The following is a 6,699-nucleotide window of genomic DNA, read 5'->3' as shown; positions in this document are numbered from 1 at the left end:
TGCGCAGCCGTTGACCTTGAAAATTGATAAAAGTGCAAATATTGTGACTGTCCTGCTTTTAAGTTCGTTCGTTCGTTCGCTCGCTCGATCGTTCGTTCGTTTCGTTTTTATCTTTTTTATTGTAATTTAAGTTGATGCTAATGGTTGTTGATGATTACTTTGTTAAGGTTTATGTTTTAATTAATGAATTTTACATTTGGCGTTCCAGAGATGTTGAAAACAAGAGCTGTAAAAGATGCGGTTATTAGTCGAATTGTTGGTAACACTAAAGTTTACAGAGTAAAGTTTTGAACAATAGTACAAAACTCTTTACAAAGAAAGTGTTTATAGCGCAATAAAATGGCAGTACACTTTTCTATGTGAAATCCTGTTGAACTTTAATGCAATGTTTAATGTAAAGGTATTGAAATGATTTACACAAATGACACAATAGGACCTCTTGAGTAAATGACGTTTTTACTTTCAACCTCATTTTGCACTTTTTATGTCTCGCTTTTAAGCCATACTAAAACTAGTTGGTTTTTTAGCTTTGCACTTAACCTTAAGGATATATGAGCCGCGTCACGACAGAACCAACAAAATGGGTTTGCGACCAGCATAGATCTAGACCAACCTGCGCATTTTCGGTTACAAACCCTATAGGAAAGTAGAGAAACTGATAGCGAACAGCATGGATCCTGATCAGACTGCGCAGGTGCGCAGGCTGGTCTGGATCCATGCTGTTCGCAAACCCATTATGTTGGTTTTGTCGTGACGCGGCTCATATCAACTTATTCAAGCCTGGCCATCACACCAACTCTGCAGTGGCGGCGGGCCCGAGTGGTTTACGCGTCGGACAAGTAATTAAGGATTTTGCTGACGCGCGTGGGTCCAAACCCAAACCCTGCCAGGGGCAAGCCGTTGTTTCTTTGAGCAAGATATTTTATATATTCATCTTGATTGGTTCTAAGAATGGATTCGAGAGTGTTTCAATTAGCTTATTGATTCCAACACAATCGATCTAAAATAAATTTGTATAAACTAACAACTAACTCAGCCAGCCATAACAATCCCGACCGGTCAACGGAGCCAATATAAGATCACACGACTGGTCAACTCAGCTAGGATCAACACAATATATATCGCGAATTGCGTATGCACAAAATCATTGTTAAACGTTTTTTTGTTGTTTTGTTTTTGTTGTTGTTGTTTTTCTTTTTTTTTTCTTTTTTTATGTCTGCATAATAATTTATACCGGACATTTAAATTATCTTTTCCTACGGTATTCATATGTATTAAATCGCAGAATCGTTCCCATGAAATTATGAAAAGAATATATAATATTACCGTGCTTTCAATTTAATACAAATCTTTCTTTAGATAATAGCTTAATACCCTTCGTGGATTAAATTGTTGACCACTGTATAAAAAATGCATTTTTTTATTCGAGAGGAAGCCTTAACATTAATCTAATGAAAATGAACCGCGTCACGACAAAACCAACATAATGGGTTTGCGACCAGCATGGATCCAGGCTAGCCTGCGCATCCGCGCAGTATGATCCCGGTCATGCTGTTCGCCTTTCAACACTTTTAACAGTAAAATTTAAAATGTTTGCGGATTTCCCCAGGGGTTGGTCCCGGATCCCTGCTGGTCGCAAACCCCTTTTGGTTGGGTTTTTTCATGACGCGGCTCAAAATGATTTAATGGGTTGTAAAGCATGTAATGTATTCCCAGGTTTCGATTTAATTTAAACTTTTTTTCTACAAAAACTATTATAGTGTATGTTTTACAAAAAATGTAACAAAATTTAGCCGCAGTTGAGTAATAGAAAGTGAGAAATACTTTCCACAATCAGTACGTGAAGTTGTTCACAGAATGACCAAGTTGAAGAAAAAGTTCGTAAAATAACTTTAAACATAAACGAGTAGGAGGAAATTGTTATTTTTGGAGTGAGATTGACTTCGAAAGCTCACATATATTATGTAATATTGGGAGTTTCAAGTAAGTTATATGCTGTGATATTAACTCAGATTATCTAAGATTATTAAAGGGACACGATTGAGGGGTTTTGACATGACGAGACTGGAAATAATTGTTTGAGATTAAGGATCCATTTGATGCAATGTTGGACCAATAACGTGTGTGCAAAATTTCAGATCATTCGCTCTTTCCGTTTTGCCGGAGTTATTATTTTAATTGTGAAAAAATAACTGGAATAACGCAAAGTATGATTTTCAATTTATTTCTGAATATATTTCTTAATAATCTTTTGCATATTTTTCTGTTTTATGTTCCCAGCTTATTTATGTTCAAAATTATTTTTTATGTTTTAAGCCTTTGGACCTCAGAGTGTTTTTTTTTAATTTATATAGTTGCTTTTACATATATTATGCTAGCTCAATATGGAGAGAGCCGGCTTATTAATCAAGGTGTCTTTTAGTCATTCGGGAAAGCTATTTAGGTGAAAATGATGATATCAATAGAAAGTGCTTATCAATTTTAAATATAAAATCTTAAATTTACCATTAGATATCAGACAATTTGATATCAGACAATCATTTCATTACCTTAGATTAAGAATGAATCCATTTGAAAATTATTGGTATTGTTGTTGTTGTTGTTATTTACTGTTGCTGTTTTGGTTGTTTACATGCTTTTTATGTTTTTGTTTTGTTTTGAGGGTGGGGGTTGTGTTTTTAGGGAGGAGGGGTGTTTTGTTTTTGTTATTTTGTTGTTGTTTTCTTTTTTTATTTTTTTTTTTATTTATTTAATTTGCTTGGTTTTTGTTGCTGATTTTGTTGTTGTTGTTGTTGTTGTTGTTGTTACACCAAAAAAGAGAACGTACGCGTCATTATAGCATTACAGTGCGTAGTTAAATATAATAATGTCTTTGGATATATTTCTTTCATTTTATTTTCACTGTACAAATATAAGGCTCATTTGCTCATTGTATACTTTATTTTATTCATTTATTGTTGTTCATTTCATTTTTACAATATTGTCTTTGCTTTTTCTAATTGATATCTAAACTGCACTTCTAACACTTAGGAAATTGCAACGCACAAATGGGCGAACTATTTTGCAGCACTAATCTAAGAAAACAATTAAGTATAGATGAATAAGAATATAAAAGATACCCCTTTTTCTGCAGTACATTTGAAAATTTGAAAATTTAGACATGTTTGTTCATAGAACAATATGGTGACCGACTTTATAAATTCTTCACTTTAATTTAGATGAATAGCCTGATAGACTTAATTTAAATCAGCTTTTATATGATTAACATTCTTTTTGTCTAATAATCCGTTTGACCATGACATACTATTATTGACCCATGTGTTACAAGTTTAAATGTCGCCCCGGTCCTCTTTAACATAGAATTTGAAACTTATAAACCGTTTGACCTTCTAGCCGCCTACTATTACAGATCCCCGTGTTACCATTTTAAAAGTGTAGTCAGTCTCAGAGAAATCAGGCATTTTAATAAATAGAATTTGGAAGACCCTTGTGAAATCCATAAAGATTACAGTGGACGGTTCCAAAATGTAAAAAAACGGACAAATCTATTTTTAATACAGCTTGTTTAGTATTTACAATGTTCAAAATAAAGAGTTTGTATTAAAACCTGGATGTCAAGCTGTGTGAACTTTTTAAATGTTCGACACCAACAGGCCTATCATTATTTCACCATTATACATCAACGTACATTTTTGAAATTTGTGAGGACTCTATTTTATTTTATTTCAAAATGCTGAGGTATGTACATTCAATATACTAGTATTTGTTTCTGAAAAATTTACAAATATTTGTTTGTAGTTGTTTGTGTGAAGTTGTTTGTTTGTAGTGTTCCTAGTTGTTTGTTTGTTTTTTTAGATCTCCCTTGTTCATTTGTTCGTTCGTTCGTTTGTGTGTTTATACATATTTTATTCTTCGTTTCAATTTTACTAAAAACAAAGTGCTGCTTTTTCTATATTTTATGGTGACTTAATTTAGATAGTAAAAAGTTTATTTTCACGTAAAAATGATTTTTTTAAATTTTAATTCTTCAGTAATCAGCTTTTTTAAAAACAACTCTTTGGTAAGATCAGGGTCTTTTAAATACATGAAAGACGGTGCTGAGTATACGAAAGATGCCTTTCTTCTAACTAGACAGTTAATAAAATGATAACTTGACAAGCTCTTCTCACACACGACACCGATTAACCTTGCACATTGCATCTTTTCTGTAGTAATCAGGGGAAGTAATCGCTATATATGAAATATTTCACTGGAATTCAAAGCGTTCATTCGTTGTAATTTTTTAATTTATTAATTTATCAAAGAAAACACCAAAGTCTTATATTTATATAAGTGCTGTCTTATGTGTTTTATTATATTTAAATCCTTTGCCTGCTGGCGGCCAAAATTCTACCCACGTGACCAGCGCAGACGATGATCAGCAGGTCGCCTGATCAAAGTGTGCACAGTCGGTACATGTTTAGAATCATAAATGTTGTTGTCAAAATTAATGGCTTAGAAAGGAAATGCAAAAATATATACAATTTAAAAAAGAGAAATGTTTGGCTATGGTCACGATGTTTTATAATGAACAAGTAATAAAAACAAGTACCATTTACAGTATACGATCCTGTAGATAAAAGTAGTTTTGGTGACCGTATCATGTCACCGCTTTAATCCCTGTGAACCAATTAAAGTTGCTTTCATCGCATATGAGCACAAGTGTTACAAAAGTTATGATGAAGGCTGTATACAAGCATACCAGCCGACAATTTGTCCTGATGACATCACATGTGGTTAAACGTTAGTGATGAAAAAGAATAAATTGCATCTATGCATCACCATCAAGAAAATGTCTCATGCAGTTAAACATCACTTTTCTTTCCTTATGTTTCTAAACGTACGCCCATGCAAGTAGCAGTTTTTATAATAGCAACACATTTTGTTTTAAGAAAAATATCAAGGTAATAATCAAATTTATATCAAATTTTAGGGGGGGCTTAAAAAACCCCATAAGCCTTGTTGCTTTCAAAATTGCGACCAGTGCAGATAAGACCAGGGCGACGATTTCGGTGTCGCCTGGCCATGGTCAGCACTGGTCGCTATTCAGGAAGTGCTTATTTTGATATTTCCCCAAAATGATTAAACTGAATGATGGAAACGTTAGTCCATTTAAGATACTTTGTTTTGTATAAAATTACTAAAATAACCTTTTTTTCCTTGTTTTTTGTTCATTTGTATCTTCAGATTTACACCTCAATGAATGCGTATGTTTATCGGTGGCAACGATCCTCACCAGTATTGCTATTGTTATTTTTTTGGAAAGAACATTTTGTCCACATTTAGTGTAGAGTTTTAACAAACAGAGAAATTACAGAAACGGTTATGAGGGTTCCTCAGCTGTTGGCGGTCTTCTAAAAAGCGAATACCAATTACAGTGGAAACAGAAGAGTGTTGAATATGAACAGTTTTTTAACTTTCAAATTCGTTGAAATGACATGGATTTAATGAGCATCTGGTTTGAATTTTTTCCCTCTTCTTTTTCTGAAATAGAAAATAAAAAAGAATATAGCATACATTTTATGGAAAACTGTCATGCACTTTGTGTATTTCTAAGACTGTCGCTCCAACTTGAAGAACAATATATTTTACTTTAGGATAAAGTGTTTTTCGTCGTACATGTGTAAGTTGTAAACCACGTATGTCATTTTTGTGCTTTTAAAGCACTGAAAGTGATTAGTAGTCTTTTCTACTGGTATGTTTGAACAGAAAGAACGCGAATTTACATGAAATATGTACATTCAGATACAAAAAGAATTTCCTTACAGTGCGGTAGAATATCTTCTCTTTTTACTTCAGGAAAAAGTTTCGTTGATCAACAAATTAAAAAATCCATGTTTTTACCATAGACGTCAGTTACACTGTTTACCGTATGTTTATCTGGTTGGCGTGGCTAAATGCGGCACAACAGATTTGTTCAAACGTATAACACTTCACCCAGATTTTGTGGCACCGGCAACGAAAGAACCAAATTGGCTTTCAGCAGGGCGATTCTGTGAGACATGCATTATTTAATTAGTTCATTACAGTACACTTTAGAGGTTGCGAAAAAACTTTACAGCTCAACATCCCCAAAGTAACATGCTTTGGAAGATAAAAAAAATTATAGATGCTTAAATTTGTTGCTCGATCTAGATAAATTTCAGCTAATCTGATTTTCGTTATCATGTCTTATTTTCAACATAAATAAACATATTTGTTTATTCAGTACACATATTATTACGCTTTCTAGGAAGGCTTGCTTTATAATATTAACTTGAACTAGTTTGATAAAATTTATGATAATCTGAAACTGCAACTTAAACTAGTCTTCTTCTTACGGGTGTGTTTTCTTTGAAGTGTTGGAACACCAAACTAAATGCTGTATTCCGGTTTATACCGGACAAGACGCTTGAATGGTTAAGTGCTAAAACCTCGCCTTTTCACCAACCGAAATGCATTTTAAGACTGTTCACACTGTACTATATATAATAATGAATGAACAATGTAAGAATCGGCGTAAAAGCGATATTTTCTATTTTATGATGTTGATTTCTGCAAGCGTCTAGAGGTACAGCTCCAACACTTAAGGGAGTTAAATCCGTTTTCTTTGTGTCCAAAATGCTTTTTCTTTCTTTTTTCTTCATTGTCCCAATACAAAAGATTATTCAATCAGAAGCC

This window comes from Ruditapes philippinarum, unplaced genomic scaffold (genome assembly GCF_026571515.1).
Source record: "Ruditapes philippinarum isolate M1 unplaced genomic scaffold, ASM2657151v2 ctg11013_1_1_1_1, whole genome shotgun sequence".
Lineage (NCBI taxonomy): Eukaryota > Metazoa > Mollusca > Bivalvia > Venerida > Veneridae > Ruditapes > Ruditapes philippinarum.
Note: the sequence above shows the minus strand (reverse complement) of the source record.